Raw genomic sequence first — 23,554 nt, 5'->3', positions numbered from 1 at the left:
ACTAAATGTTTCCAATATGAATTTTTAAATATACTTAGAACATAACTGGTTAGACGCTGATCAGAATGAAGAATCTAATTAGCAGCAAGGGGAGGAGTCTATCTACAAAAGTGTAAGAAATATTTTACACTTAGAAATCAAAACCTTCTGGAGTTTCTTAGTCAAACTTCCTATTGTTGAACTTAAAGATGCAGAAAGTCATTTTACCTATCTAAATGAGATGTGGACCAAGATTAAAATAGTATTAAATACTAAATATTTCTTCCTTTTATCTTTTATTAAAGTTGAATAAAAGTAAGATGCACTAATGGATGCCAAGAGAAAAATACACAGGAGAGATTCCTTGTGCACAGCATCAGAATATCACATGCTAAGGCTCACATCAGTCTCCACTTAACTGTCACACATTCTAAGGGATAATATTCAGAAGTTTGTAAAATGACTGTTTATGAAATAGACTCTGATTTACTTTTCTCAGTTCAATGGTGCATTTATCTGCCTGGGTGTTTTCTTTTTTTCCTCTATATGTGTGTATCAATACATGTGTGTTGATAGTGAGCAGAACATAGCCAGGAGCAACAAACTATTTCTGGAGAAGAACTCATTTTTAATTTAAATGTGGGCTTTATAGACAAGAATAAGAAGCTCTGATTGCAGCTAATTTCAGCAAATTAAAAAGAGCCTATGGGGAGAACTGACTGGTAATGATGAAATGCAGTCAAGTGTGCAGCAATATTGATCTTCAAACACAAAGCTGAATAGATAATAAAATACAGTTTGAAAAAAACATTTATTTTTATTATAAGGATATAGCAGATGCTGGTTTAAGTACTAGAATAAAACAAAAAGCCTATTGATTATTACAGCTTGTACTGACAACATTGTGTATACATAGCTCACATCATTTGTAATAGTTGGTTCGTGTCCTCAGGCAGGGTACTAACCGAGAACTGGCACCCAGCCACTTTCTTCCGAACAGAATATCATGCATTAAATTTTTAGGTTTCAGTGAGTAAGGAAAAGAGAAGGAAATCAAACAGACTCCTTCTGTGTGTGCATGGAACGTTTGTCAAACTATAAACACAGCATGTGCACAAACCCCTCTACTTCAGCCTTCAGTCCTTCCTTTGTCTTTGTTTGATTGACAAAATGTCTCCTAAGCAGAGAGTTTCTGAATTAGGGTAAAACAATGACTTGAAATAAATGTTATCTTAACTCTTAAACAGAAATATTATTTTTAGGATTACTTCTTACAGCAGAGCAGAAGCTTGTTTAGTATAGAAAAGGATGCTGTTGGATTCTCAGGGTTTAGAAGCAGGACTTTAGACAGAAGATGGAAGCATTTGGAAGAGGAAGTATAAAGGGCTCTAAAATGAATGGGAATAAGGCAGGGTGACTTCAAGAAAAAAATACTCAACTTATTCCTTCTAAAGAATATAAGCATTTTCATTCATTCCTTCCTTTACTCATTCATTCAAAAAATTGTATAGATTCTCAGTAGAGGCATAACCAGGCTGGAACCTTCAAAGTCAGAAGTCTGGCAGGGCCTGGGTGATTGTTGCTGAGAGATCACTCTTCTATCTTCTTGACATGTTCCTGGGCTTGTTTCCACACAGTTTGCTCTTATCACCTTTCATCAACGTCTTTTTTTAAAACAATTTTTATTACCATAGGTTACTGGGAAACAGGTGGTGTTTGGCCACATGAGTAAGCTCTTTAGTGGTGATTCATAAGATTTTGGTTCACCCATCACCCAAGCAGTATGCACTGCACATAATTTGTTGTCTTTAATCCCTCATTCCCTTCCCATACTTGCCTTCTGAATCCCCAAAGTCCACAGCTTATCTCCCACTTATGAATGAGAACATACAATGTTTGGTTTTCCATTCCTGAATTACTTCACTTAGAATAGTAGTCTCCAATCTTATTGAGGTCGCTCTGAATGCCATTAATTCATTCCTTTTTATGGCTGAATAGTATTCCGTCACGTATATATACCACAGTTTCCTTATCCACTCGTTGACTGATGGGTATTTGGGTTGGTTCCACTTTTCTGCACTTGCAAATTGTGCTGCAATAAACATGCATGTCCAAGTATCCTATTCATATGACTTCGTTTCCTCTGGGTAGATACCAACTAGTGAAATTGTTGGATCAAATGATAGTTCTACTTATAGTTATTTAAGGAATCTCCGTACTGTTTTTCATAGTGATTGTACTAGTTTACATTCCCACCAGCAGTGTAGAAGTGTTCCCTGTTCACCTCATCCATGCCAACATCTATTATTTTTTTATTTTTTGATTATGGCCATTCTTGCAGGAGTAAGGTGGTATCACGTTGTGGTTTTGATTTGCATTGCCCTGATCATTAGTGCATTTTTTCATGTGTTTCTTGGCCATTTATATATCTTCTTTTGAGAATTGTCTGTTCATGTCCTTAGCCCACTTTTTGATGGGATTGTTTGTTTCTTTCTTGCTAATTTGTTTGAGTTCATTGTAGATTCTGGATATCAGTCCTTTGTCAGATGTATAGATTGTGAAGATTTTCTCCCAGTCTGTGTGTTGTCTGCTTACTCTGCTGACTATTCCTTTTGTCATGCAAAACTCCTTCGTTCAATCAAGTCCCAGCCATTTGTACTTGTTTTTATTGCATTTGCTTTTGGGTTCTTGGTCATAAAATGCTTGCCTAAGCCAATATCTAGAAGGGTTTCTCCTATGTTATCTTCTAGAACTTTTATAGTCTCAGGCCATAGATTTAAGTCCTTTATCCATCTTGAATTGATTTTCATTTAAGGTGAGAGATGAAGATCCAGTTTCATTCTCCTACATGTGGCTAGCCAATTATTCCAGCACCATTTGTTGAAAAGGGTGTCCTTTCCTCACTTTATAGGTTTTTGTTTGCTTTGTCAAAGATCAGTTGCCTTTAAGTATTTGGGTTTATTTCTGGGTTCTCTGTTATGTTCCATTGGTCTGTGTGCCTATTTTTATACCAGTACCATGCTGTTTTGGTGACTATGGCCTTATAGTATAGTTTGAAATCAGGCAGTGTGATGCCTCCAGATTTGTTCTTTTTGCTTAGTCTAACTTTGATTATGTGGGCTCTTTTTTGATTCCATATGAATTTTAGAATTGTTTCTTCTAGTTCTGTGAAGAATGATGGTGGTATTTTGATGGAAATTGCATTGAATTTGTAGATTGCTTTTGGCAGTATGGTCATTTTCACAGTAGATTTTACCCATCCATGAGCATGGGGTGTGTTTCCATTTGTTTGTGTCATCTATTATTTCTTTCAGCAATGTTTTGTAGTTTTCCTTGTAGGGGTCTTTCACCTCCTTGGTTAGGTGTATTTCTAAGAATTTTATTTTATTTTATTTTATTTTTTGCTGCTATTGTAAAAAGGGTTGAGTTCTCAATTTGATTCTCTGCTTGGTGGTTGTTGGTGTATACAAGAGTTACTGATTTGTGTACATTAATCTTGTATCTGGAAACTTTCCTAAATTATTTTATCAGTTCTAGGAGCTTTCTGGAGAAGTCTAGGGTTTTCTAGGTAAACAATCATATCCAACAGCAAACAGTGACAGTTTGACTTCCTCTTCACTGAATTGGATGCCCTTTATTTCTTTCTCTTGTCTGATTGCTCTGGCTAGGACTTCCAGTACTGTGTTGAAGAGTAGTGATGAGGTGGGCATCCTTATCTGTTCTAGGTCTCAGGGGGAAAGTTTTCAACTTTTTCCCATTCAGTATTATGTTGACTGCGGGTTTGTCATAGATGGCTTTTATTACATTGAAGTATGTCCCTTGTATGCCAATTTTGCTGACAGTTTTAATCATAAAGGGATGCTTTATGATTAAATCCCCTAACTGAGCTTAGACATGGATTTTGTCAAATGCTTTTTTCTGCATCTATTGATATATTCATGTGATTTTTGTTTTTAATTCTGTTTATGTGGTATATCATATTTACTGACTTGCATCTGTTAAACCATCCCTGCATACTGACATGAAACACACTTGATCATGGTGGATTATCTTTTTGATATGTTGTTGGATTTGGTTAGCTAGTATTTTGTTAAGCATTTTTACAGATGTATTCATCAAGGATATTGATCTGTAGTTTTCTTTTTTGGTTATGTGCTTTCCTAGTTTTGGTATTAGGGTGATACTGACTTCACAGAATGATTTAAGGAGGATTCCCTCTTTATCTTATGGAATAGTGTCAATAGGATTGGTACCAATTCTTCTTTGAATGTCTGGTAGAATTCTGCTGGGAATCTGTCTGGTCCTGGACTTCTTTTTGTTGGTAATTTTATTATTGCCATTTCAATCCTGCTACTTCTTATTTGTCTGTTCAGGGAATCTATAATTCTTCCTGATTTAAGCTAGGCAGGTTGTATCTTTCCAGGAATTTATCTATGTCCTCTAGGTTTTCTGGTTTATGTGTGTAAAGGTGTTTAAAGTAGCCTTGAATGATCTTTGGTTTTTCAGTGGTGTCAGTTGTAATATGTCCTGTTTTGTTTCTTATTGAGCTTATTTGGATTTTCTCTCTTCTTTTCTTGGTTGATCCTGCTAATTCTCTATCAGTTTGATTCATCTTTCAATAACCAGCTTTTTGTTTTATTTATCTTTGGTTTTGTGTGTGCATGTGTGTGTGTGTGTGTTGTTTGTTTTTGCTTCATCTTCATTTAGTTCTGCTTTGATCTTGGTTACTTCCTTTCTTCTGCTGGGTTCGAGTTTAGTTTGTTCTTGCTTCCTAGCTGCTTGAGGTGTCACCTTAGAATGTGTGTTTATGCTCTTTCAGACTTTTTGATGCAGGCGTTTAGGGCTATAAACTTTCCTCCTAGCACTGCCTTTGCTACATCCCAGAGGTTTTGATAGATTGTGTCGCCACTGTCATTCAGTTTGAAGAATTTTTTAATTTTCATGTTGATTTCATTTTTGACCCAATGTTCATCCAGAAGCAGGTTATTTAATTTCCATGTATTTGCATGGTTTCAAAGGTTTCTTTTGGAGTTGATTTCCAGTTTTATTCCATTGTAATCTGAGAGAATGCTTGATATAATTTCAATTTTCTTTTTCTTTTTTTTTTCTTTTTTGAGATGGAGTCTCACTCTTTCACCAGGCTGGAGTGCAATGGCATGATTTCAGCTCACTGCAACCTCCACCTGCCGTGTTCAAGCAATTCTCCTGCCTCAGCCTCCCGAGTAGCTGGGATTACAGGCGTGCACCACCATGCCTGGCTAATTTTTTTATTTTTAGTAGAGACGGGGTTTCACCATGTTGTCCAGGTTGGTCATGGTCCGCCTCCCTCAGACTCCCAAAGTGCTGGGATTACAGGCACGAACCACTGTGCCTGACCATAATTTCAATTTTCTTAAATTTATTGAGGCTCATTTTGTGGCCTATCATATTTTCTATCTTGGAGAAAGTTCCATGTGCTGATGAAGAAAATGCATATTCTGCAGTTGTTGCATAGAATGTTCTGTAAATATCTGTTAAGATTATTTGTTCCAGGATATAGTTTAAATCCATCGTTTCATTGTTGACTTTCTACCTTTTTTTTGTTTTTTTTTGAGATGGAGCCTTGCTCTGTCACCCAGGCTGGAATGCAGTGGTGTGATCTTGGCTCACAGCAACCTCCACCTCCTAGGTTCAAGTGATTCTCCTGCCTCTGCCTCTTGAATAGCTGAGATCACAGGCATGCATCACCACACCTGGCTAGTTTTTGCATTTTTAGTAGAGACAGGGTTTCCCAATGTTGGCCAGGCTGGTCTTGAACTCCTGACCTCAGGTAATCCTCTTGTCTTGGCCTCCCAAAATGCTGGGAGTACAGGCATGAGCCACTGTGCCTGATCTGACTTTCTATCTTGATGACCTGTCTAGTGCTGTCAGTGAGTCCCACACTATTATTGTGTTACTGTCTTTCTTATTCCTTAGGTCTATTAGTAATTGTTTTATAAACTTAAGAGCTCCAGTGTTAGGTGCATATATATTTAGGATTGTGATCTTTTTCTGTTGGACAAGGTCTTTCAGCATTATGTAATATCCCTCTTTGTCTTTTTAAATTGCTGTTGCTTTAAAGTTTGTTTTGTCTGATATAAGAATAGCTACTCCTAGGTTGAGCGAGTGGCTCATGCCTGTAATCCTGGCACTTTGGGAGGCTGAGATGGGTGGAACACGAGGTCAGGAGATTGAGACCATCCTGGCCAAGATGGTAAAACCCTACCTCTACTAAAAATACAAAACTTAGCCAGGTGTAGTGGCACACACGTGTAGTCTCAGCTACTCAGGAGGCTGAGGCAGAAGAATTGCTTGAACCCAGAGGTAGAGGTTGCAGTGAGCTGAGATCGCACCACTGCATTCCAGCCTGGGTGACAGTGAAAGACTCTGTCTCAAAAAAAAAAAAAAAAGAATAGCTGCTCCTGCTCACTTTGGTGTCCATTTGCATGAAATGTTTTTTTTCACCCATTTACCTTAAGTTTATGTGAGTCCTTATCTGTTGGGTGAATCTCTTGAAGCCAGCTGATAGTTGGTTGATGAAGTCAATTCTGCAATTCTGCATCTTTTCAGTGGAGCATTTAGGCCATTTACATTAATCATTACTATCGAGATGTGAGGTACTGTTCCATTCATTGTGCTATTTGTTGCCTGTATACCTTGGTTGTTTTTTTTAATTGTATTTTTGTTTCATAGGTCCTGTGAGATTTATGCTTTAAAGAGGTTCTATTCTGATGTGTTTCCAGGATTTGTTTTGAGATTTAGAGCTCCTTTTAGCAGTTCTAGCAGTGCTGGCTTGGTAGTGGTGAATTCTCTCAGCATTTATTTGTCTGAAAAAGACTGTATCTTTCCTTCATTTATTAAGTTTAGTTTCACTGGACAAAATTATTGGCTGATAATTGTTTTTGCTTAAGAAGGCTGAAGACAGGGCCCCAATTCCTTCTAGCTTGTGGGGTTTCTGCTGAGAAATCTGCTGTTAATCCAATAGGTTTTCCTTTCTAGGTTACCTTTCTAGGTCACGGCTCTTAAGATTCTTTCCATTATCTTCACTTTAGATAACCTGATGACAATGTGCCTAAGTCATAATCTTTTGTGATTATTTTCCCAGGTGTTCCTTGTGCTTCTTGTATTTGGATGTCTAGATCTCTAGCTAGGCCAGGGAAGTTTTCCTCAATTATTCCCTCAAATATGTTTTTGAAACTTCTGGATTTCTCTTCTTCCTCAGGAACACCAATTATTCTTAGGTCTGGTCATTTAACATAATCCCAGACTTCCTGGAGACTTTGTTCACATTTTCTTACTCCTTTTTGTCTTCTAGGATTGGGTTAATTTGAAAGCCTTGTCTTCAAGCTCTGAATTTCTTTCTTCTGCTTGTTTGAGTCTATTGCTGAGACTTTCCAGAGCATTTTGCATTTCTGTAAGTGTGCCCACTGTTTCCTGAAGTTTTGGTTGTTTTTTATTTATGCTAGCTATTTCATTGAAAATTTCTGCCCTCATTTCTTGTATGAGTTCTTTGACTTCCTTAAATTGAGCTTCACCTTTCTCTGGTGCCTCCTTGATTAGCTTAATAACTACCCTTCTGAATTGTTTTTCAGGTGAATCAGGGATTTCTCCTTGGTTTGGATGCGTTGCTGGTGAGCTAGTGTGATTCTGGGGGCTACTGAAGAACCTCATTTTGTCATATTGTAACCGGATGTGCAGCTTGGGCTGAGGGCTCAGGTTCTTGGCTTCCCTTGCTGAAGAATCGAGCAGAGAGCCTTACCCCCACGGTGAGTGTTCCAGCTCCAAACAAGCATTTGTGGACAGAGAGAGTGAGCAGCAATGCAGTCTATCGAGCAAGCGAAAGTCAGAGCTTCCACAGCATGGAAGGGTGGAGGGGCCGAGAGGGTTGCCGCCGATGGCCAGGGCTGCCTAGGCTTCTCTCCCCAGGTGATTCTGAGTTGCGGAGTGTCTGCCCCTAGTCCTGTGTGGGGAGGGGCTTGTGACCATGAGGCACCGAGTCTCGCCTTCTGGTAGTTGCTTCCTCGTTTCTATTGAAGTTGCGAGCAGTATCGAAATGTGGTTGAACAGCTGACTGACACTTTGAGCACAGCCTCTTGGTATAGTTGAAGTACTGTGTTGACCTTTTCCCATGCTAGGATTTCCAAAAGGCTCCCCATTGGCCCAAAACGTTTCATTCCCTCAATATTACCAGGTTTTCTAGTTCCTTCTCATTTGGTAGGCTCTGTCAGAGGAAGGTCTAGGACTGAAGGCTGTTGTTCAGAGGCCTTTATCCCACGGAGTGTTCCCTTGCTGTAGTATTTTCCCCCCTTCCCTAGGGCTGTGGCTTCCTGGGAGCCGAGCTGTGGTGATTGTCACCTCTCTTCTGGATCCAGTCACCCAGCAAGTCTACCCGGCTCTGGGCTGGTCCTGGGAGTTGTCTGCACAGAGTCCTGTGATGTGAATTATCTGTAAGTCTCCCAGGCATGAATACCAGCACCTGCTCTGGTGGACGTGGCAGGGGGTGAAATGGACTCCGTTAGGGTTCTTGGCTTTGGTTGTTTAATGCACAATTTTTGTGCTGGTTGGGCTCCTGCCGGGAGGTGGCCCTTTCAAGAGAGCATCAGCTGCGGTCGTATGGGGAGGAGCAGGCGGTCATATGGGGGGGAAACAGGTGGTGGGCAGGGCTCTAGAACCCCCCAAGAGGATATGCCCTTTGTCTTCAGCTGTCTGAAGTGGGTAGGGAGGACCATTAGGTGGGGGCAGGGCTAGACACATCTGGGCTCAGACTCCCCTTGGGCGAGTCTTGCCATGGCGGCTGTGGGGGATGGGTTGAGACTTCCAGGTGAACGGAGTTATGTTACTAGGAGGATTACGGCTGCCTCTGCTGCGCCATGCAGGTTATCAGAGAAGTGGGGTAAAGCCACAGTCACAGGCCTGATTCAGCTCTCATGCAACCCAGAGGGCCAGTCTTACTCCCACCATGCCCCCCATCAAGAGCACCAAGTCTGTTTCCAGCAGTGGGCATCAGGGCTAAGAACCTGCCCTAGGCTCTCCACCTCCCAGCTGCGTAAGGGAGTAAGGCATTCGTGCTTTCCCTACCTGTGGAGTTGGATTCCTGCCCTCCCCCGAGTTCTGGCCAGGAGATGGCTCCAGCAGCTCAAATTGTTACGAAGTTCAGCTAGAGGCTTCCTTCTCCTGGCAGCCTTTCCCAGTGCCTCTGGCAGCCCCCCTCAAGGACCCCTGTGAGGCGAGGCAGAGATGGCTTGTGAGGGGACCCAGCAAGCAAGCCCACAGGGTTCTTCTGGCTGCTTCCTCTACCCTCGTATTTCACTGGCTATCTAAATTGGCTCCGCTCCAGGTAAGGTCAGAATCTTCTGTGATCTACACCTTCAGGTTTCCCAGTGAAGGTTTATATTTGGGGGCAGACAACCCCCCTTTCCCACTCACAGCATTTAGGGTGTCTCCCAGGTCCTGCAGGAGCAATCCACTTCCTCCAGAGGGTCTGTGGGTTCTCTCGGCTTTCCCGATTTATTCCTGAAGTCCTTCTTGCACTGTGAACTCACAGTGCAAGGCTCCACACGCGGTTCTGTCCGTCAGAGTGGGAGCTGCAATCTAGCCCTGCCTCCCATCAGCCAAGATCCTCCCACTTTCATCAATGTCTTAAAACAAACATCATGGCAGCAAAACACCTTACATTTGTGGAGGAGGTGAGCCTTTTGGAATATGTGCTCTCCCATCTAATTACATTCCCAGTGCTGGCTGTCACAGTGCCACCATTACGTGGGGAGAGACAGAGAATAAAAAAACCAGTTTTAAAATGTGGTAATTTCTAACACTGCAACTGCTACAAAACCACTAAAAAATGCAATAGAGAGAGAGTGGGTTTGGCACGGAGGGCTGTCGTAGTTGTCACAGATGCCCTCTCAGATGATAAGCAGAGGCGTGCCCTGTCCCAGGTCTGCGTGGACAGCTTTCTACATAAAGGAAGCCGTGGGGGCAAGGCCTTGAGGCCAGAACGAGCTGGGCATGTTTGAGGAACCGCAGGAAGACCGGCGTGGCTGGAGGACAGCAGGCTACTCCAGAGCGAAGGACTGTGGTGGGAGGTGTTGTAGACAGACAGGAACTAGAAAGGGAACACTTAGAAGTCACAGCCTGGGGTTTAGATTTTATGCTAAGGGCCATGGGAAGTCACTGAAAGTCAGGAATGTGTAAGTAATTAACTGGGAATATTTTTAAGTGAATATATTGTCCCCAAAAAGTTTGTGAAGCAGCTTATATCCACTGTTCACTTTTTACATAAATAAATTCATGCCTTTTTTTTTTTTGAGACAGAGTTACGCTCTTGTTGCCCAGGCTGGAGTGCAGTGGTACGATCTCGGCTCATTGCAACCTCCGCCTCCCAGGTTCAAGCGATTCTCCTGCCCAGCCTCCCAAGTAGCTAGGATTACAGGCATGCGCCACCACACCTGGCTAATTCTGTATTTTTAATAGAGACAGGGTTTCTCCATGTTAGTCAGGGTGGTCTTGAACTCCTGACCTCTGGGGATCCACCTGCCTCAGCCTCCCAAAGTGCTGGGATTACAGGCATGAGCCACTGTGCCTGGCCTTTTTTTTTTTTTTTTTTTTTTTGAGATGGAGTCTCGCTCTTGTCACCTAGGCTGGAGTGAAGTGGCACGATCTCAGCTCACTGCCACCTCCACCTCCCAGGTTAGAGCGCTTCTCCTATCTCAGCCTCCTGAGTAGCTAGGATTACAGGTGCATGCCACCACTCCCAGCAAAATTTTGTATTTTTAGTAGAGACAGGTTTTCATCATATTGGTCAGGCTGGTCTCAAACTCCTGACCTCAGGTGATCTGCCCACCTCGGCCTTCCAAAGTGCTGGGATTACAGGCGTGAGCCACAATGCCCAACCTAATTTACACCTATTAATGTGTTTTTTCCCAAATGCAAACAGCTCTGGTTTTCATTTTCTTAAAATACTTGAGATTCTTTCACTGTGAATCCTCCCAAGTACCTATATTTTATAATACTCTGTTTCTTTACCAAATTAATTATAGTTACAGTTATAGCAAATTAATAATTTGAATAATTATCCATCTTTGTCTTTTCTTATGGACTGTAAGCTCCTGTGTGCAGATTGAGTGCTTTAACACTCAGCACATAACTGAGATGCCAGAAAATACTTAAATTAATTACTATAATTCTGTAAGCTTTACTCACTTACTATAATATGAGTATTTCTCATATTACTAAACTTCTGTGTTCCACACATTTATATAGTTGCAACATCTTATTGTTGACTAATGAAGTTTTTCCAAGTTTCCAGAATGAATTTTTATTCTACACAAAAATGTTGCTGTCTTGCCTCGGTGTAAATAACATCAAAATTGAATTTTTTAAAGTCTCTCCTAATATGTTATGGGTTGAATTATGTCCCTGAAAAAGGTATGTTGAAGTCTTAACCCCGAGTACCTGCAAATGTGACCTTATTTGGAAATAGCGTCATTGCAGATTAGTTAAGATGAGTTCATACTGGTGTAGGGGTAGGCCCTTAATCCAATCTAATAACTCACATCCTTATTTAGAAAGAGAAGGCGTGTGAAGAGTTAGAGACGTACACAGCGAGACTCCTGCAAGGATTGCAGTTATGCTGCCTCCAGCCAAGGCACTACCAGAAGCCAGGAGGGAGGCTTGGAAGAGATCCTACCCTGGATCCTCAGAGGCAACATGGCCCTGCTGACACCTTGATCTTGGACTTGCGGCACCTCCACAACGGAGAGGTAATAAATTGCTGTTGCTCTAAGCCACCTATTTTGTGATACTTTGTGACAATGGTCCTGCGAAAATAATCCACAATTGGAGACAGCTCAATGCTAAACTACACTTTGATTATCCGGGCAGAAATTGCACAGATCTGTCCTGTCACACTCCAGAGACACAAAGCTGGATCTCAAGTCTTAGGGACAAGAGTCAAAGGGGTAATTTACAAAATTAAACACAGCCTGCCCAGTTAAATTTGAATTTTAGGAAATCATATTATATAATACCGGGACATACTTATACTTTAAAAAGGGTTTGTTTATCTGAAATTCAAATATAACTGAGCATCCTGTGTTTTTATTCGATAAATCCATCAAGCCTATGAAGGCACCCACCAGGAGGTAAATGCCTTTGGGACAGGCTAGGGCAGGCGGTGTCTTCACTTCGGAGGACTCACCTGACTGTCCACATTTAACGGGAGTTGGCCCAGAGAGATGGAAGCAATCAGTGCAAATCGTCTCTCAGGATCAATGAGATGCGTTTGGAAAAGGTAAAAAAGATGCCTCCAAGAATCAGAGAAGCAAAGCAAGTGATTGCTAGAAGACTGCTGTAAAATGAGTGGGTAAAGCCCCATTGGAAATGAAGAAAATAAGAAAATAAAAATAAATCCTCCTATTGGTATTACTTGTGCTTTGTGACATCATTTATTAACCCGGTAGAAATATTACCTTAAAATACCAGAGATTGTGACGAAGACACTGGAAGAGGGACATAAGAAAGAATGTTTAGTTTCTATTTACTACCAGAAGAGGCTCAGTGAAATGCTGAAGTATAACACAGAAAAGAAAAATTATTTTAAGGCTGGGTGCAGTGGCTTACACCTGTAGTCCCAGCACTTGGAACAGCCTAGGTGGACAGATCACCTGAGGTCAGGAGTTCGAGACCAGTCTGTCCAACATGGCAAACCCCATCTCTCCTAAAAATACAAAAATTGCTGGGCATGGTGGCGCGATCCTGTAATCCCAGCTACTCTGGAGGCTGAGGCACAAGAATCACTTGAACCTGGGAGGCGGAGGTTGCAGTGAGCTGAGATCGTGCCATTGTACTTCAACCTGGGCAACAGAGCGAGATGCTGTCTCAAAAAAAAAAAAAAATTTTAAGAGTGCTAAACAAATTACAGCGAAATTTCCTGGCATTAATATAAGAGCAGATGAAGATGTCTCATTGGATATTTGTGATAGAGAGGGGGATGGAAGTTCCCAAATTTAGATAAATTCAAGAAGTCTGCAAAAGAACAGGCACTTCTGGATGTTCAAACAAATGGATCTGGCAGACAGAGAGCCCAGAGGCTGCAGGATGAGCTAGCTTGAGGATGGTGAATAGAAGATGCAAACTCCCCGCAAAAAGGACGACACAAGGAAAACGACATTCTTAAGTAGGAAAGGGGCCAAAAACAGGAAACAGGAAAGCAGATAAGTTTGATGATGATGCCGAAGAGGCCTAAACAGGATTTTAACACAAGAGATAGAATTACTTTCCTAGGCCAGGCACGGTGGCTCATGTCTGTAATCCTAGCACTTTGGGAGGCCGAGGTGGGCAGATCACGAGGTCAAGAAATCGAGACCATCCTGGCCAACATGGTGAAACCCCATCTCTACTAAAAATACAAAAAAATTAGCTGGATGTGATGGCACACACTTGTAGTCCCAGCTACTTTGGAGGCTGAGGCAGGAGAATTGCTTGAATCCAGGAGGCAGAGGTTGTAGTAAGCTGAGATCGTGCCACAGCACTACAGCCTGGACTACAGGGCCAGACTCCGTCTCAAAAAAAAAAAAAATTACTTTCCTAAATTGCAGGGTTTAGCATCCAGAATTCAATTGTCCAATTGTCAAGGTTGAATTCAATTTGAGGTCAGGACTATCCCAAACAAAAGTGATAAGGAGCACTCCTGCATGACGTGGGGATAAACCCAGGGGAGTTTACTTAGACTGGAGAAAGTATGTTTAGAACTCACTAGCTTCCATTTCAGTGGCAAAGACACACTTGTTTCCCTGAAACAAGGAGTCTGCTGTGCATTTTCCAGTAAGAACCTATAAAGCTGAAGCTGGCGAATAAATCATTTAAATCAATAAAAGGAGATCCCCTGCAATACATAAAGTATCCTGGAGGACTGTGACTGTCAAAAATACCTTCTGATGATGTGATGTGTTTAAGACTGGAACTCTCACAAAGGATCCATTTGACCAGTGTAGGCTCTAAGCGTGAGGAGAGTGTGAAGGTCAGTTTCTCTAACAATGAACACATCTCAGACTGTGCCACCGGAGACACAGAGTCATCAGGAAACAGCAAACGAAGAGCAAAAGGAGAAGCTGAAAACAAGAAGAGCAAATGGCGTTTATGGAAAAAAAAAAAAAAAAAAAGATCAAGCAGCCTTCTTCAGGTCTAGGAGATCGTGCGTTGAATGTGCAAAGACGCTTCCAGTGTGATGGATGAAACCCGGTTACCATCCAACCAGGAAAAAGGAGAAGCAACAGTACATGACGCCAGGGCCTTTTACAGTAATAACACGTGGTAAGGATACACTGAATGTAGCACATAAATACACTCTTCCTGCTTCTTTCTAGCAGAAGGTAGAAACAGCCACTTCCACATGTTTTCATGTTCATGTTTATTAGTCACAGACATAAAATTTTAAGGTTCTAAAGAATGAAAATGTCAGTGTTGGTATAAAAGTGTGAACACCTTGCACAGGTTATTTTAGAAGGAAAATCTGATCACAGCACCGTGTATTTTAATATGTATGTTAGGATTCTCCACCGCCATAAATGGCATTTATTAGACAACTGAAAATAGATCACTGCACATTTCAGTCATTTGTTCACTGAGCATGCACAGCCAGGTGCTGGCGGGAACAAACATGAAAGCAAACACTCTCAAATGTGGCCCGCCTGCCTTCACGCTCCCAGAGCCAAACTCTGTAATGAGCAATTATGTATGATCAGAAACACAATGGAAACAAAACCACACCGTGCTTTAAGATAAAAGGTGATTAAGTGTCATGAGAGAAGCAGGGGTGAACTGTAAACAGAGTTCTGAGAGAGTCGCAGGACAAGCTGAGAGGCAGTTGCCATTGCACGAAGCCTTGCTGCCTGCCTCAAGGACATCTGGTCTGCTGACATCTGAGGGAAGAGGCTGAGCAAAGTATTTCCTTTGCACAAACAGAAAAATAAATACTCTGGGTTATGCAGGGTACTGAACACTGGTGTCCATATACTTAGTAGGTCTCACACTATTTTGCTGCAACAACCCCGATGGTGAAGAAGACCACATGCATACCCCTAGTTAACGTGGGTGACAGCCCAAGCATCCTGTCTCAAACATTAAATGTTTTTGCTGTCTCTTTTTGTTGTTGTTTTTGAGACACAGTTCCCTAGGCTGGAATATAGTGGTGTTATCATAGCTCACCGCACCTCAAATTCCCGGGCTCAAGCAAGCCTCCTGCCTCAGTCTCTCAAGTAGCTAGGACTACAGGAATGCACCACCGTGTCTGCCTAATATTTTTTATTTTTTAGTAGAGATGAAGGTCATGCTATGTTGCCCAGGCTGGTCTTGAACTCCTGGCCTCAAGTGAGCCTTCCAGACCAATCTCCCAAAGTGCTGGGATTACAGGTGTGAGCCACCATGCTGAGTTGATGTTTCACATTTAATCTCAGAAATTCATGTGAATTGTTTATTATACTGCATATCATATCCTAGTTCAATTCAAATTAAAATGGGAGCTTTAGTTATCAGGAAAATGAAAATCAAAACCATAATGAGATACCAGTTTATATTCACTAAGCTATAATCAAAAAGACAGATAATAAGTGTTGACAAGGATGTGGGGAAGTTGGATTCGGATAATAACAAGTGTTGACAAGGATGTGGGGAAGTTGGATTCTTCCCATACATTGCAGGTGGGAATGTAAAACTCTGCAGCTCCTTTGGAAAACAGTCTAGCAGTTCCCCAAGTGGTGAAATACAGACTTACCATATGACTCAGAAATTCCACTCCTAGGTATCTGCCCAAGGAAAATTAAAACCCATGTCCACACAAAAAGTTGTATGCAAATGCTCGTGGCAGCATTATTATAATAGCCACAAGCAGAAACAACCCAAATGTCTATCAACTGACTAATGGATAAACAAAATGTGACGTATCCACATGATGGAATATGCTTTGGCCATGAAAAGGAATGCTTCAACTGGGATGAACCTTGGAAACATACAGTGATGTGGAATAACTCGGTCACAAAGGACTGTGTATTGCATGATTCCATTCATGTGAAACGTCCAGCACAGGCAAAGCTATCCACAGAGAGTCGATTAGTGGTTGCCTAGAACCAGGAAGAACAGGAAGAGACACAGGTGATGGACAAAGAGAATGGGTTTCTCTTTGGGGTGATGAAAATGTTCTAAAATGTGGTAGTGGTTGCACGACTCTGAATAGACTACAAATCATTGAATTGTACACTTTATATGGATGAATTCTGTGAGGTGTGAATTCTATTTTAATAAAGTTGTTACAAAAAAAAGAAATTTATATTTTTAAAATTCTGTTTTTAGAGACAGGGTCTCCAATCTGTCACCCAGATTGGAGTGCAGTGGCGATCATGACACTGCAGCCTGGAACTCCTGGTCCCAAGCAGTGATCCCCACTCAGCCTCTCAAAGTATTGGGATTACAGGTAGCAGCCACCTTGCCTGGCCTAAAACGGAATTTTTAAATCCTCTGCTTAAAAAAACAAACGAACAAACACCGAAGTAATACATACTCGGTTTGACAAAGGAAACTAATAGAAAAGTTTCTGAAGGAAAACAGGCAAGTCTGCCATATCCCATTCCCCGGGGTTATTAAAAGTTAGCAATTTGGGGCCTGGTGCTGTGGCTCACACCTGTAATCCCAGCACTTTGAGAGGTGGAGGGGGCGGATTACAAAGTGAGGAGATCGAGACCATCCTGGCTAACACAGTGAAATCTGTCTCAATTAAAAATACAAAAAAAAAAAAAAAAAAAAAAAAATTAGCTGGGCGTGGTGGCGCGCGGCTGTAATCCCAGCTACCCGGGAGGCCGGGGCAGGAGAATCGCTTGAACCGGGAGGCAGAGGTTGCGGTGAGCCGAGATCGCGCCACTGCACCCCAGCCTGGGTGACAGAGCGAGACTCCACCTCAAAAAAAAAAAAAAAAGTTAGCAATCTGGAGCATACTCTGAAACCTTTTTCTGTGCTTTTCCTACTAAATGAGCACGTAGATGTTTATGGACATGCACGTATGTAACCTCGTTTCTACGAAAATTTTAAGTGTTAATATTTTCTTGCAACTTGAAAAACAGTATTTAATTTACTGGCAGTGTGCTCCCACCCTGCCCATTGTTTCTGCGAAGCTGCTACTCCCTACAGCCCTGGAGCGCGGGGCGCGGGCGCGTGCGGAGCCTCGCCCTGCCTCTCCCCCGCCCCCGCCAGCGTTCTCAGCACAGGCCAGCGCCACCAGCCCTGGCGCCACGCGGTCACCGCGCGCCTGCTGCTGTGTCCCGCCCCGAACCTTTCCCGCGCGTTCTTCTCTCTCTGACTTACCCACAGCCAAATGTCGTCCGCCCCGGGGATTCCGTGGCTGTTCTGAGATCCACCCGTTCATCTCCCTCCAGCCCCGGAGGCCTCCAGGCCTGGGGGGAAGGCCCCCGTGAGTGGGCCAGCCTGTCAGTCACCAAACCCTCTGCGTTATGACGAATTCCCACCTGATACGGCTCCTTTCGTTTTGCTTTTAGAAGCAGTCTCGCTCTGCCGTCCACACTGCGATGCAGTGGTGTCCTGGCAGCTCACGGTAGCCTTGAACTTCTGGGCTCCAGCGATCCTCTCGCCTCCGCCTCCCCAGTTGCTAGGACCACAGACACGTATCACACGCCTGGCTAATGTTTCATGTTTTGTAGAGAGAGGGTCTCCTCATGCTGCCCAGGCTGTGTGGTCCAAACTCCTGGTCTTCAGTGAGCCTCCCGCCTCAGCCTTTCAGGGTGCTGGGATTACAGGCGTGAGCCACTGCAGCTGGCCTTTGAGGGTTGATAGCAAATACAAAGAGCCATGCAGACTTCAGTAAAGTGATTTTTATTTTCAAGATCACAGAGCTAATCAATATCAGAATCCAGATTGTGACGCAGACCCTCTTCCTCTATGTTTAATACATTTTCCACTTTACTTCTGATATGCATTAAACAGTGTTCCAAAATAATTGTTAAAGAGGACATTTTGAACATACCTCAGTAAAATAATTGTATTACAGGAAGCAGATAAGGAGGCATCATTGTGGCATTCTCAGCCATTTTTTAAAAAAAAATAGTTCATGGTTCTGTTTAGTACTTCCATTTTGTGAGCGGAGTCTATATTTAATAAAGTACTCAGTCTACAATATTACTTCATGTTTTTCATTTCATATGAGTTCATTTTTTGCAGGTATAAGAAACTATCTTCAGGTTTCAGATAAAATTGCAAGTGAACTTTTAAAACCTAAGTTTTTGTTGAGTCCAGGCCATAAAATCTATCAGGATGGAGGACCTAGCCATTTAATCACCCAGATTATCAGCACTTCTATAAAAAGCGTTTAAATGGCAAGAAGATAAAATGTTAAGTGAGGATAGTAATTACTTGCCTTTATCTCTTGTGCCAGGTTTCAAACCTCACCATATGGGTGTTTGTGCAAGATTAAATAGCTATTCAGGTGTGTAATGAAGTATAGATACTAAACTGAACCAAAAGATATGGCATGGAATAGGTCAGAGTAGATCAATTCTGCAGAAACGGACTACGAAAGGACTGATGGATAGATATTCATGATTCCAATCCCACGTGTACTTTGAGGACCATTTAACAAAATAGAGAAAATCTTTCTTTTTAAATTATTTTCTATAGGTAACTAAATACTATGGGGGGAAGTAGCAAGGAGATTTGGGGTAATAAAATAGACATCTGCAAATATCCTCTAGAAGTAGAGTGAATGAATAACTTGATTTGCTCAGGATGGCCCAGTGTAAGCATGAATAATTAATATCAATCTCCTTTACTCTTTGAAATGTCCTAGTTTGATAAATTATGGTCACTCTATCTGAAATGATTTTTGATAGCTATTGTCAGAGTCAAAAAAAACTTAAGCATGAAACTTGCCTTCACAATAAGTCACTAAAGGTGTTATTGAAGATACTTGAGAAGAAAAGGGGTTATAGAAAGGTTTAGAAAATCTGAGCTATACTCTAGGAATGTGATAGTCAATGTGTGCTTGCATACATGTGAGAGAGCGAGAGATTGGGAGGCTGGGGCGGGTGGATCACTGGAGGTCAGGAGTTCGAGACCAGCCTGGCCAACATGGTGAAACCCCATCTCTACTAAAAATACCAAAAATTAGCCAGGCATGGTGGCGCGTGCCTGTAATCCCAGCTACTCAGGAGGCTGAGGCAGGAGAATTGCTTGAGCCTGGAAGGCAGAGGTTGTGGTGAGCTGAGATCACACCACTGCAGTCCAGTCTGGGTGACAGAGTGAGAACCTATCTTGAAAAAAAAAAGGAGAGAGAGGGACAGACAGAGATGGAGACACAGCCGACAGTTTAGGTCATCAATGCAGGATCTGTTCACCTGTCACTCAGACCTCAAACTATGTGGAATGGTAAATGTGTTGAGAGTCATGTAAAACTGGAATAAAATCAGTATGTTTTAGAAGCAAGATGTGAATTTTTCAGGAAATGCAGAAAAGCAAAAAAGATGTTTTCATTTGTAAAACTTTCCAAGATATACTCTTAGATGGCAAAAGCATACAGCAAAATATAAAGTGATTCTATTTTTGAAGACATATTAAATATTTTGGCATGTTTTAGAAAATGTCTGAGGGACTGTATACCAAACAGTTAATAATAGTGTTGTAAATGGATAATTGTTTCTATCTGGGTAAATGCGATTACATGCTTAATGCTTCCTGTGTGTGTGTGTGTGTGTGTTTATAGTGTCTATCTGCATCTCAGTCACAACAGGGGTTTCTTCTTCAGTGTGAAACCTGAAGGGAGAAAACACGCCGAGTCCAGCAGAGATTCAGCGGCCCGGCAGCCTCATGCGGTGTGAAGAATCAACAGAAGGTTTCTGTTACAGCACAAAGCAACTAATACAAGTGGTCACAGGTGAAGGGTAAGATTCCTAAAAAGCTTTTTCTGCGTTTATTTCTATGATGAACGACTTTCTTATAGGCAGTACTAATAATGAAGCTGGGCAAGGAGAATGAAAAAATGTCAAGCCCTTCTCATTTCTGCCCTTCTTACCCTCTCCTGATTCACACCCACAAAGGAGGTACTAATGCCACCAAACTACTGAAAGACAAAGGCAGGCAATGATCTTCTGAGGTTTCTTTCACCTCTAAGTTATAGTTTTTACTGTAAAAAATAGACATATATTTAGATATGTGTGACTGTTGGGTTTGTGTTTTAAATTGCAGCTGATTTTTAGTCTGTATTAGCATCTCCAGTTCTTTTTTAAAATCTAAGCAAATCAAAATGACTTTTCAGACCAAATGTGCAAGTTTTAGTCCATCTTAATTTCACGATGAACTAGAAAGCACCACTGGGTCATAGTGGAAGCAGGTCATTCAATATAAATCACTCCATAACTAATTCAGTTGCAACTCAATTGAAAAGATAAATAGTCATGACAACCAAGCCGACCAGTTCTTCAAGGTAGTTCACAGAACATAGACAAGGCTTCCTTTCATGCATTTTAAAATATCCTTCCTTGGTAGAGGTTGTGAAATGTATGCCTTCCTCTCTCCCCAATTTCTCCTCAAGTAACCTCATTCAGTGCCATGGTTTAAATACCTTTCCGTGTGACTGGTGAAGAACACATTTTTAATCTACCCCTAAAATATTCAATCCCATGATTTTAAATACCTTCTCTCTGTGGCTGATGAGGAACAAATTTTTAATCTAGCCCTGAAACACTCTTCAAACGTTCAGACTTCTTGAAATCAAAATGCTTTCTCGAAATAGCTCATGAGAACCTTGAATCGGTCTCATCCAAGAGGAACTGCCTTTCTCTGGCATTTTCTACATTATAAAATGCCATTGTTATATATATATTTGCTCAATGACCTCAACGGTTGAGAATTCAAGTGAAATACTAAAATTCAGTCTGTTACCAGTTTAGCCATAAAAAATTAGGTCCCATATATAAAGAAATACATCAAGTTCAAAAATCTTTAAAATTAAATGGAAAAATAAAATAATATAAAAATATTTAAAAATATAAAATATAAATATAAAATATATTAAAATAAAAATTATATAAATATATAAAAATTAAAAATAAATAAAAAATAATAAAAAGAAAAAATTTAAAAATTAAAAAAAATTAGATGGAAAGGATATTTACATGTCTTAGGATCTCATCAGGTTTGAGTTTTATAACCTGTATGCCAGATAACTTCTTTTCACTGAGATGGTAAATCTTTTTTGCAGGCTATCTTTCTACATGAGGAAGATTAGGAACTACATAAAAATGCTTAAGAGAATCAAAGTCAAGATATGATATTTTGTATTAAAAAGAATCCCTCTCTACTTGACACTTTATATTATTATAATGTTTAAGATTATTTGAGCGATTACAATGACAGTCTTTTCACTTTAATTTGTGTACAAATTAACCAATTTAGATTCATGGCTTCTGTTATCTGTATCACAATAACACAAATGCACATCTCCCCATACAATTTTTTACTGAAGTTTTATATAATCAACTGCCTATTTGACATCTCCACTAGAATGTCTAAACAGAAACCTTAAGTGTAAAGTGTCAAACTCCCAGCTCCTGCCTTTCCCCCCAAACCTGCAGCCTTCCCCATTTCAGTTGATGACAAGTCCATTCTTCTCTATTGCTCAGACTAAAGTCCCTGGAAATCATAATAGAATCTACTTTTCTCTCTCTCCACATCCAATCCATTATGGAATCCTGGTTACCAGGAGTTTGCATGTATCCCACATCTGACACCATCACTTCCACCAATGTTACTTCTGCCTCCTTTTTGCCCTACAGACTGTGCTACTAAACAGTCAGAGTGATCCAGGTAAGACCTAAATCAGATGCTGTCTCTCAGCATCACTCAGAATAAAAGACAAAGTCCACACAGGGCCTAGGAGCTCTCCCTCCCCATTACCAGTTTAACTTAATCTTCCACTGCCCTGCCCCTCAATCTCTTCAAACAAGGTTGGCACACTCTCCGCGTTGGCTTGGCATGGGCTCTTCTCACTGCCTAGGACTTCCTTTCTGCAGATCGACTTGGCAAATTCCTTTATTTGCTTCGTATTCTCACTTAAATACACCGTCCCAATGAGACTCGACCTGACCATCCTGTTTAAAATTACAACTCGGCTCTCTTCCCACCGCCCAAGATGCTGAAAGGAAAGAAGGCCAAGGGAAGAAGTGGCTCCAGCCCCTGCTGTCATGAAGAGGCAGGAGGCTAAGAAAGTGGTGAACCACCTCTTTGAGAAAAGGCCTGAGAATTTTGGCATTGGACAGGACATCCAGCCCAAAAGAGACCTCACCCGCTTTGTGAAATGGCCCCGCTATATCAGGTTGCAGCGGCAGAGAGCCATCCTCTACAAGCGGCTGAAAGTGCCTCCTGCAATTAACCAGTTCACCCAGGCTCTGGACCGCCAAACAGCTACTCAGCTGCTTAAGCTGGCCCACAAGTACAGACCAGAGACAAAGCAAGAGAAGAAGCAGAGGCTGTTGGCCTGGGCCAAGAAGAAAGCTGCTGGCAAAGGGGACGTCCCCACTAAGAGACCACCTGTCCTTCGAGCAGGAGTTAACACAGTCACCACCTTGGTGGAGAACGAGAAAGCTCAGCTGGTGGTGACTGCACAAGACGTGGATCCCATTGAGCTGGTTGTCTTCTTGCCTGCCCTGTGTCATAAAATGGGAGACCCTTACTGCATTATCAAGGGGAAGGCAAGACAGGGACGTCTAGTCCGCAGGAAGACCTGCATCACTGTCGCCTTCGGACACATTAACTCGGAAGACAAAGGTGCTTTGGCTAAGCTGGTGGAAGCTATCCGCACCAATTACAATGACAGATACGATGAGATACGCCGTCACTGGGGAGACAATACCCTGGGTCCCAAGTCTGTGGCTTGCATTGCCAAGCTCGAAAAGGCAAAGGCTAAAGAACTTGCCACGAAACTGGGTTAAATGTACCCTGTTGAGTTTTCTGTACATAAAAATAATTAATACAAATTTTCCTTCAAAAAAAAATTACAACTCGGCCGGGCACAGTGGCTCATGCCTATAATCCCAGCACTCTGGGAGGCAGAGGTGGGCGGATCACAAGTCAGGAGTTCGAGACCAGCCTGGCCAACATTGTGAAACCCCATCTCTACTAAAAATACAAAAATTAGCCAGGTGTGGTGGCCGGCACCTGTAATCCCAGCTACTAGGGAGGCTGAGGCAGGAGAATCACTTGAAACTGGAAGACGGAGGTTGTGGTGAGCAGAGATGGTGCCACTGCACTCCAGCCTGGGCAAAAGAGCAAAACGCCGTCTCAAAAAAAAAAATAAAATGACAACTCATTTTAAATTCCCAGTTGCTCTGATCACACGCTGTTGTTTTCCTTCTTCAATAGCATGTATGTAGGTGTCACCTAATTAGCACATAATTTACTTATTTGCTTATTTGTTACATTTGTCCTTTTCATTTATTGGAAACAAGTGTCTTCCTTTCGAATGTATTAATAAGTTCCAGGAGGAAAAGGGTATCTGTGGATGTTT

The 23,554-nt window shown here is 41.7% G+C and overlaps 1 pseudogene; it reads left to right on the top strand.

Moving 5' to 3' along the window:
* The first annotated feature begins 22,180 nt into the window (after positions 1 to 22,180).
* On the top strand, positions 22,181 to 22,979 carry LOC105717591 (large ribosomal subunit protein eL8-like; annotated as a pseudogene).
* Positions 22,980 to 23,554: the final 575 nt, after the last annotated feature.

The sequence above is a fragment of the Aotus nancymaae genome, unplaced genomic scaffold (assembly GCF_030222135.1).
Source record: "Aotus nancymaae isolate 86718 unplaced genomic scaffold, 86718_ANA_hifiasm-v0.15.2.pri h1tg000006l, whole genome shotgun sequence".
Taxonomy (NCBI): Eukaryota; Metazoa; Chordata; class Mammalia; order Primates; family Aotidae; genus Aotus; species Aotus nancymaae.
Note: the sequence above shows the minus strand (reverse complement) of the source record. Positions and strands in the feature narration are given on the sequence as shown.